This window comes from Erpetoichthys calabaricus, chromosome 16, assembly GCF_900747795.2.
Source record: "Erpetoichthys calabaricus chromosome 16, fErpCal1.3, whole genome shotgun sequence".
Classification (NCBI taxonomy): domain Eukaryota; kingdom Metazoa; phylum Chordata; class Cladistia; order Polypteriformes; family Polypteridae; genus Erpetoichthys; species Erpetoichthys calabaricus.
The window spans coordinates 94,364,432-94,374,597 of NC_041409.2; positions in this window are offsets into that span (position 1 = coordinate 94,364,432).

The following is a 10,166-nucleotide window of genomic DNA, read 5'->3' on the forward strand; positions in this document are numbered from 1 at the left end:
GTCAGCCCAGTCTGACTGTGCCCACGTGGGTACTTTCTGGGTACCCAGCCAAGGCTTCAGACCTCAAAAACGGTTTACGCTTGAAATGGACCGATATGACTATCTATCTGCGTGACTGCACCCTGTGACAAACACGCATCCCACCCACGGTCGGCTACAGGCTCCAGATCCCATGTAACAGAAAATACAGTCATGTGAAAAAGTAAATACACCCCATGAATCGTTTTAAACAGCGTTAGTATATAAAGTAGAGAAAGGTGATGTAATTAAAAAGTAAGCCCCCAGAGTACTGGTGTTGCCCCCTCAAGTCTATGTCTCCTCAAACTGTTTCTCCATCTCTGACATCGACTGGTGAAAGTTTCTCCTACCCCTCCACACAGAATCCTCTCAGCTGTGTGATGTTTGAGGGGTGTCCTGCACATCCAGTCCTTTTCAAAAACCCCAGATCTGGGCCTTGAGGGTGGCCGTTCCAGAACTCCCCATTTCTGTCTTTTCAGCCATTTGTTGGTGGATTTACGGCTATCTTTAGGGTCATTGTCATTTTTGAGGGTCCGTTTCCAGTTGAGCTTCAGCCTTCATGACAGATGGTCTTCTCAAACCCCCTCTGCTACAACAAATGAATTCCTAGGTGATTCTGCATTGGGGGGGGCTGCCCAGGCCCCTGACGCACCAAAGCAGCCCCAGACCTGAACATCTCCACTGCCATGCTTCAGAGTTGGTGTCGGGTCTTCTGGTCAAATGCCCTCTCTGGTTTTCGCTAAACTTGTCCTCTGCTATGGTGGGCTAAACCCTTCAGCTTTGCCCTATCTGTTCCGGAGCGTATTGTTCCAGAAGTGCCCATCTTTGTCTTGGCATTCCTGGCCAAGCTTTAACGTTGCCCTGATGTTCTTTCTGGTTTCCTCCTAGCACACTTCATCGTGTAGATGTAATTTGTGCAGCCTCTTTCTAATGGTGGGCTTTTTCAACCTGGTGGTCCCGTGATGAAATTCTGGGCTTCTTACAGATGTCTGTCAGCAGTGAGTCTTCTCCACTAGCTGATGGTATTCCAGACAGTTGTTTGGAGATCTTCTTAAATCCTTTGTCAGACTCACTGGCATCGAGACCCTTCCTTCCTCCTGAAGCTCCTCTTAATTCAGCCTGCTGATCAGACACTTTAAGGAGCCAAGCAACTAAACATCTGAGCTTTCAGTGAGAGGACAGCGGCGGACGAGATCCTCTCTAATGAGCTTCTAACCATCAACACCTGATGCTGTACCCCCGATTCTTATTTGAGCTATTTGGGGTGCTGATGAATTAAACAACGGACATCAACATGTAAACGTGGCCCGATGTTTGCCATATTGCATCACCTTTATCTACAGACAACGTTTAAATGAAGATCACTTCTTGATATGTCCACACGTGGCAAACAAAGCAAAGAAAAAAAAACAAAAAAAACACATCCTGGGGTGCACTTACTTTTTCACATGCCTGTAGATGTGAGGCTGCAAAGTGTCTGCCCCTCTTTGAGCTGTGACTGAGGTAGCGTCACTATTTTTAGAGTCTGTCACCGTCAGCTGCTCATTAAAACAGTTTAACACGGCCGGCCCTCGGTTTGTGAATGACGCAGGCTGTTTGAGCCGTAAGTGCAGAAGTCAGACGAAAATCAAGGAGAATACAAAATACACAAAACACGACAGCGCGGCGAACACACCGTCACTGAGCCCACCTACTCACCTGCGACTGAGAGGCCAGCCAGCCTGGGAGTCGGGCATCGTGGACCACCTGACGGCAGACCTGACAAATAAACAGAAAGAAAAATAAAAATCATTTAAAATAGAAGTGAAGCCCTGGTGTGGTAAAAAAATACTTCATAAGGGGTGTGCTAGTGAGAGACCAGAGAGAAGGATGTGAAAGGCACTATATAATAGATAGATAGATAGATAGATAGATAGATAGATAGATAGATAGATAGATAGATAGATAGATAGATAGATAGATAGATAGATAGAAAGGCACTATGTAACAGACAGATAGATAGATGTGAAAGGCACTATATAACAGATAGATAGATGTTAATGCATGATATAATTTAGACAGACAGGGAGATGTGAAAGGTGCAGTATACTGTATGATAAATTCTGTATATACTGTAGATATATATGAAAGGCACAATCTAATAGATGGATATGAAATGCAATGAACTAGACTTATACTGTATATAAATGGCATTATATAACAGAAAGATACTCTAAATAGATAGAAGTGACATCATATAATAGATAGGAAAGGCACTATATGACTGCCATTATATGCCATTATATACTGTAATAAGTGATCAAAATTATACTATATATAGGTAAAAATCCACCATATAGCCGATAGATAGGAAAGGCACTATATGACTACAACATATATACAGGTAATGGCATTATATAACATAGAAAGGGCACCGTATAACAGATAGATAGGAAAGGCACTATACAACTGAAAATAGATAGATAGATAGATAGATAGATAGATAGATAGATAGATAGATAGATAGATAGATAGATAGATAGATAGATAGGAAAGGCACTATATGATAGATAGATAGATAGATAGATAGATAGATAGATAGATAGATAGATAGGAAAGGCACTATATGATAGATAGATAGATAGATAGATAGATAGATAGATAGATAGATAGATAGATAGATAGATAGATAGGAAAGGCACTATATGATAGATAGATAGATAGATAGATAGATAGATAGATAGATAGATTTAAAAGGCACTATATAACAGATAGATAGATAGATAGATAGATAGATAGATAGATAGATAGATAGATAGATAGATGTGAAAGGCACTATATAAATGATAAACAGATGCAGTGGCAGATTTAGGTATGGGTGACATGGGCAGCTGCATAAGGTGGACTCTTACTGGGGGTGGCATGGGGTGCCTAAACCCCAAAACAATTATGAATGTTTAAAGGGCACATGCGCCCTTAAGTGCATGGAATGCACATTGAGGGGTGCCATTTCTGTAACTGAAGGGGCACATGTTCAGGATACCAAGTCATCTAAGTCTAATAACCTAATGGACACCAATTAGGGTGCCATTTCCCCAGATGCCTTCAACTCCATCACCTGCCCATGGCTCCAAATGGCACTGGATGGATAGATAGATAGATAGATAGATAGATAGATAGATAGATAGATAGATAGATAGATAGATACTATATAACTGAAAGTAAATGTGAAACACTTTTAACTGGAGAAACAGATCTAAACGGTATTATATAACAGAAAGACAGAGACGCAAAAGTCGCTATATAAGACAGACAGACACCGGGTAGACGTGAAAGGCGCTGGGTATGATATACAGAAACATATGAAAGACGCTATATTAGAGATAAGTGTGAAATGCACAAAGATGGACAGACAGATGGCTTACCTGCATGTTTAAACTAATTTGCCCCATGATGTGCTTTATGAAGTTTCACCCACAGTCTTGTTACAGAGCTCTGAGCCCACACTCAGTAAAGTGTCCTGTACAAATCTAAATTGTATTACATTTAATATAAGTGGTACTCCAATATAGATAAATAATAATAATAATACATTTTATTTAAATAGACTGATATACAGACATGAAAGGCACTATGGGTAGGCAGACTGACATGAAATGCGTGACACTCAGTTAATAGGAATACTCCCTTCAACAGCACTATATAAGATGGATACGTGCAGTTTAATCAGAAATTCACTCCACTGTAGTCTTTTTAACCCCACGATGTTAGACTTATTGATCATCTGAGTAAGGGGGCAGAGCCATAAATGAGAGCTCAGTCAGTCATTTTTTGATATTTTATTTAGCACCTTTCACTGTGGCCGCCGTCAGTAAGTAAGTTAGACTAACACACAGCTGCCACAGGCCATTGTGTCCGACTATAGGATGATCCAAGGGTATGAAAATCACCTCTGATGTATGGCGTCACGGCCCCCATGAGTGTGACAGCTGAGACAAGCCCACCAAATGCTGCTAAGCTCCTGAGCCGCTGTTTGAAATGGTCACTGCTCAGGATGACCGGCTGGCCCGGTGGCCTACATTTAGTGAGCCCACCCACCCACACACACACACACACACACGCTGGCTTTTACAATCAGAAGACAAAAACAAAGCTTTGGCTAATCAATGAGTACCAGCACCCTGACCAACCAATAGAAAGCATCGGCGGGGCCACAAGAAAGCAAGCACACTGATTCGCTGTTCACCTGTCAGTCTTACATAAAACCCTAAGATGACCCTAACCTACAATGGAGGGCATGGAATACAAAGTGGCAGACATTAGAACACAAGTGGTAGACCCTCAGGTTCCGGTCCCTCGTGAGTTTTCCCTTCTGGACGCTCCACAAACACGCTGGTCAGGCCAGAAGCTGTAAGGCAGCAGTGTGGACCACCGGGTCGCCCCAGTTGGGGGTTCTTCTTTTTCTCGGTGTTGATTACTACACAATCTTTCATTCCCAAGCCCTTTATTCAGTGGCAGGGTGGTTAGTGCTGCAGGCCTATGGCTCTCAGGACTGGGGTTCAAGCCCACCCTGGTTCTCGGTGGTCTGTAACTGTTCCTTTTGGTGTTTCCCCTGCTCTCCTGTTTTCCTGTCATATCTCAAAAAGCACAAACGTTAGGTGGGCTGTCAACTGATGATGGTGGACGGTGGCCATCCTGTCTTGCACCTGATGCTGTTAGGCTGCTGCTCTCTGTGACCCCATGTGTGAAAAAGTAAGTGCACCCCACCACATGTTCTGTCTCTTTTAACACATGTGGACGTGTCGAGATTTTCTGTTCATTTACCCAGAACAAGGTGGACGCAGGAAAAAATGGAAAATGTCATCAACGAGGAATGAAGCAACCAGCCATTTCCATCTGTGGCAATCGTGTTCATTTCTTTTAACGTGTGACGTATGTTGTGCGTGTTTTTTATCTTTCTAATTCACTGCAATAGAAATCTTCACGTCAAGGTTTCTTTTTTAAATATTATCTTTTTTTTGAGACCACCTGCTCTTATGCTTTACTATTAATTCATATTTCAGGTTTCCTGGTGTCATCATGTGACACACATGCACAGCCACCATGGCCTGCCCCTTTCAGGCACTTCAGGGTCACACTTTGTGGTGGCACTTACTGTGAAAGGCGCTATATTCATATTCCTCGAGTGTCCTGTGGAATCCCACATATTGTCACTAAGGCCCTCGGCCGGACCGCCATGCCGATTCACACATGAGGGGCTCGCGGCCAATGAGCTCCCATTTGTAGGGTCCAGGACGGTGTTGGTGAACACAAGTTACGCGGCCTGTCGGCCCATTCAGATGCGTCTGTGCTCCTCAATGGAGGTGAGTCACGGGCTTCACCTCGTCCCACGAATGCTAAGGGGGCGCCCAGCCCTGGTGACAGAGCAGGCAGGCCACTGTCATCGAGTGCCGTCAGCCTCATGTCCTTGGAAGTATTCCCAGATGGTGACACGTCATCCCTGCTGGCGGGCAAACCGCTCAAAGTCCTGCAGAGAAGAGCCCTGATTGGGGGTAACTTATAGTGCCTCGCATGGCAGGGTGGGCTGTGGGGTTACTGACTGGGGGGTTTACAGCTTTGGCTCTTAAGGTCTCTCCGTCATTGTAACCTCCTTAGCCACACAGTTTTATATAGCGCCTTTCTCTGATGTCATTATGGGAATTAAAGAAGACTGCTGTGGTAGGCACAGTTCAAACTCAGGTGACTGGACCCCACCTGAGACCCCACACTGCAGCTGAGCTCAAAGGGAAGAAAGGAGCTGAGCTTGGACAGCACCTTGGGGTGCCACTAAGAGGGAAAGGGGGCTCTGCACTATAGGGGAGGGTTAGGGAGGGTGCGGTATAAAATAAAGATTGTTATTTTGTAATACAAAAGACATGATATAGATGTTTTGTGTATTAAGCATCTCGGGAAGACCCCCAGGATAGAACTGCTGCAATGGCAAACACTGGCCATTTTGTGACAGAAAAGGCGCTATATAGAAATAAAGGTCTTACCTTCTAAAGTGCTTCTAAAGGTGGGCTGTGTTGCCAAACAGGGTTTGCATCCCATGTCCTCCCTGCATGGAGTTTGCATGTTCTCCCCGCGTCTGAGTGGGTTTCCTCTGGGTGGTCCGATTTCCTCTGACTGTCCAAAGACATGCAGGTCGGGTGAACTGGTGTCACTAAGTTGGCCCGTGTGTGTTTGGTGTGTGTGTTCGCCTAGCGATGGACTGGTGTCCAGTTCAGGATTTGTTCCTGCCTTGTGCCCTGTGCTTACTGGGATTGACACAGTGACCCTGGTCATGTATTGTCATAGAAGACGCACCTTAACACCGCCATCCAGGACGCTGACCACAATGCGCATTTCCAGTCATCGTCTGTCTGTTGTCTGCACTCTTTTGGCCATTTTAACTTTTCTGATTTGTTTGTCAGTTTCGCACGTTTTGACTCCTAGGCTAACATCATGGAGTTGTCGTCTTTCTCTCTGGAAGATGATGCTGGGATTTGGTGTGTAATGAAGGAACAAGCAAACCGAAGACCTGTGACTACACACTCAAATTTCCTTACCTTCTCATGCAGTTGCCCATCTGGACCTTCTTCTTCTTCTTCTATCCTGGCCAGTTCCAGTTTGCCCTCTTCACTCAAGAGGTACGTTACTAGTAAAAGCAGTATTAATGATTGTGATGCGTCATCTGTTGGAATGACAAATGCAATGCTTATGTTTATATGCCATCAGGTATATTACTAGTAAAACTTGTGTTAATGTTTGTGATGCGCCATCTGTAGGAATGATAAATGGAACGCATAGGTTTATATACCATTTGATTTGTTACTAGTAAAAGCAGTATTAATGTTTGTGATACATCATCTGTTGGAATGCCAAATGCAATGCTTATGTTTATATGTCACTGGGTATGTTACTAGTAAAAGCACTGTTAAAGTTGGTAATGCACCATCTGTTAGAATGCCAAATGCCATGCTTATGTTTATATGCCATTGGGTATGTTACTAGTAAAAGCACGGTTAATGTTGGTAATGCGCCATCTGTTAGAATGCCAAATGCCATGCTTATGTTTATACGCCATTGGGTATGTTACTAGTAAAAGCACTGTTAATGTTTGTAATGCGCCATCTGTTAGAATGCCAAATGCCATGCTTATGTTTATACGCCATTGGGTATGTTACTAGTAAAAGCACTGTTAATGTTGGTAATGCGCCATCTGTTAGAATGCCAAATGCCATGCTTATGTTTATACGCCATTGGGTATGTTACTAGTAAAAGCACTGTTAATGTTTGTAATGCGCCATCTGTTAGAATGCCAAATGCCATGCTTATGTTTATACGCCACTGGGTATATTACTAGTAAAAGCACGGTTAATGTTGGTAATGCGCCATCTGTTAGAATGCCAAATGCCATGCTTATGTTTATATGCCATTGGGTATGTTACTAGTAAAAGCACGGTTAATGTTGGTAATGCGCCATCTGTTAGAATGCCAAATGCCATGCTTATGTTTATACGCCATTGGGTATGTTACTAGTAAAAGCACTGTTAATGTTTGTAACGTGCCATCTGTTAGAATGCCAAATGCCATGCTTATGTTTATACGCCATTGGGTATGTTACTAGTAAAAGCACTGTTAATGTTTGTAACATGCCATCTGTTAGAATGCCAAATGCCATGCTTATATGCCATTGGGTATGTTACTAGTAAAAGCACTGGTAATGTTGGTAATGCGCCATCTGTTAGAATGAAGGACTTGCAGATACAGAGACACTCGTCCTTTAGTTAAGGTGAATTAATCTCACCTCAGCTCCTCCTCCTCAGCTGGCACTGGGCAATTACTGAGTGTCATTTCCACATACACCCTTGTGTGCAACATGCCAACTGCACCAACACTGGTTAAGCCACTGGGAAAGGGCTTATAGTTTTGAAACAATTAACTGACACTACTATCGACATGTACTGTCCCAGTAACTGGATGGATGAATTGAATATTAGCCCCATATGGGAGAACCCCCCTTCACCCCCCCCGCTGTGGCCTTGACCGGTAATAAGCTGGCACTGAAGTCAACCGGACGTAAAAGACATGCAAGCAGAGCCGTCCACATTAAGAAGGATCTTCAGACTCAAGCGGCGTTCCTGGCACACACGCTGAATTCTCACTCAGTCAGCGCCGACTCCACAGGCAGGGGGGCTGTGATGGTTTGCCACGTCAGGTGGCCAAGCGCTGCGGTGGGCGGATGGCACAGTGGGAGCGGTGTAGGAGGTGCCTGCCATCTCATCCCTCCAAGAGGACAGCGGCTGGTGCTGCTGCACATGTCACTGAATCCCACAGAAGCCCCCCCAGTGCACTTGGGGACGTCTGTCGCAGTGGAATATGCAGAGGTGAGCCATAAATTGGAACAACATGAGCGGGGGTCTAAAACTCACCGATGCCTGCCACTCAGGCCCACCCAATGCGAGACCACCGATGCTGAGAGCCAGCTTAGTGGCCTAACTGCTGTGTGTGCTCAAGTTTGGAGGAGGAGGAAGAGGAGGAAGGCCTGCAGAGCTGAGGGGGGAGATGGGAGGTGGAACGGGGCTGCCACTGGCCTCGTGGACTCCATGCTTTGGAGTATTTTAAGAAAATGAACCCCTCTGTTGATGTCGGGGTCCGGGGTGTGTGGAGTGGGCTGCAATCGACACATGTGCACCGAGACTTGTTAGTTTTTGATTACAAACACTGGGCAACTGTTTTAATACTTTAACAATTTGGCAGGTGAAGCGAATGACTCGGGGTCAACAGGGAGCCGGGTGGTACCCTTGTGCCGTATATAGTGCCTTTCACGAGGAAGAGTGTTAGAGTGCTATGCTTTCTGATTTTGACAACTAAAGTCCTGGAAGGCAAAAACCCAAAGTGAGGATTGCATGGCCTTTTAATGGCGACAAAGGCTTTAGCAAATTCGTCTTTTACTGTATATAGCGCCTTTCATGGGGAACACGACTAATGTTAAAAACTGGCACTGACACTCTCAACCACTCGGCTTTCTGACTCTCACCCTACGAGACCCTCCTTGGGATTTTTGTCTCACGTCCCGGGCTGCGCTCTTTCCGGCTCTGACCTTGGCAAGTTATCGGTTTTACCGTCCATCTTCTGATTCCAGCTCCATTCAAAAGGACTGCTGGCCTGTACAGTGGGCACACACTGGGGGGCCGAAGCCCATCGTAGCAGAACTGGACGAAAAAGCCGGAAGCGACCATAGAGAAGATGTCAGACCGTCACAGCAACCCCCTCACACATACGCCACCGGCCAAAAGTCTGGAATCGCTCACGTGGTTGGGACGGACACTGAAGCCTCCTCTTTTTAACTTAAGATTTCATTAAACTGATCTAAAAATCAACTACGGGCGAGACATCACTAGTGCCGTCTCAAACAACAACACACATCTAAAACTGGCAAATAACAAAAGTAAAAGTTAAAAAGAACACAGAAGACCACACAAGCGTATAACGGCCAGCACCCCGGAGTCGCCTTTTGGTTGAAGATCCGCCTCTCACCCTCATTCATTGGTCAAGAGTCCTGTTGTCAGTTCAGAAGCACAGCCTTATGGGAATGGGCCTTTTTTGATGACATTGTACGCTGATTTTTCCTGGAAGTATGAATAATATTTCACCAAAACATGAATGTGTTTTGGACATTTTTAGCTTACAGCTGGATAACTTAATGCTGAAAATGTGCAAAACATCAACACGTGGGCAAAGGGGCCATCAGTTATAACTACAAGATGGCAGACACTGTCATACAGGAAGTAACCTCTGGGTACAAGTTTCTTGGCGTGTGAATATCTGATGACCTCTCCTGGACAACCAACACCGACTCTAACGTCCAGAAGGCACAAGAAAACACTCGGCTGGAACCATACCCCCTTCTTACCACCATTTACAGAGGAACCGTGGAGAACGTCCTGACAAGCTGCATCACCGTGTGGTTTGGGAACAGCAAAGACCAGCTGTGTGGAGATGGTGGCACTGACTAGAAAGCAGGAGACAGAGCTGGAGGTGTTAAGATTGGCATTGGGTGTGACGAGGATGGACAGGATTAGGGTGGAGTGGGTGGAGAAGAGTGTCAGGAGTGATTTGTGACAGATGGGTATCAGCAAGAGTGA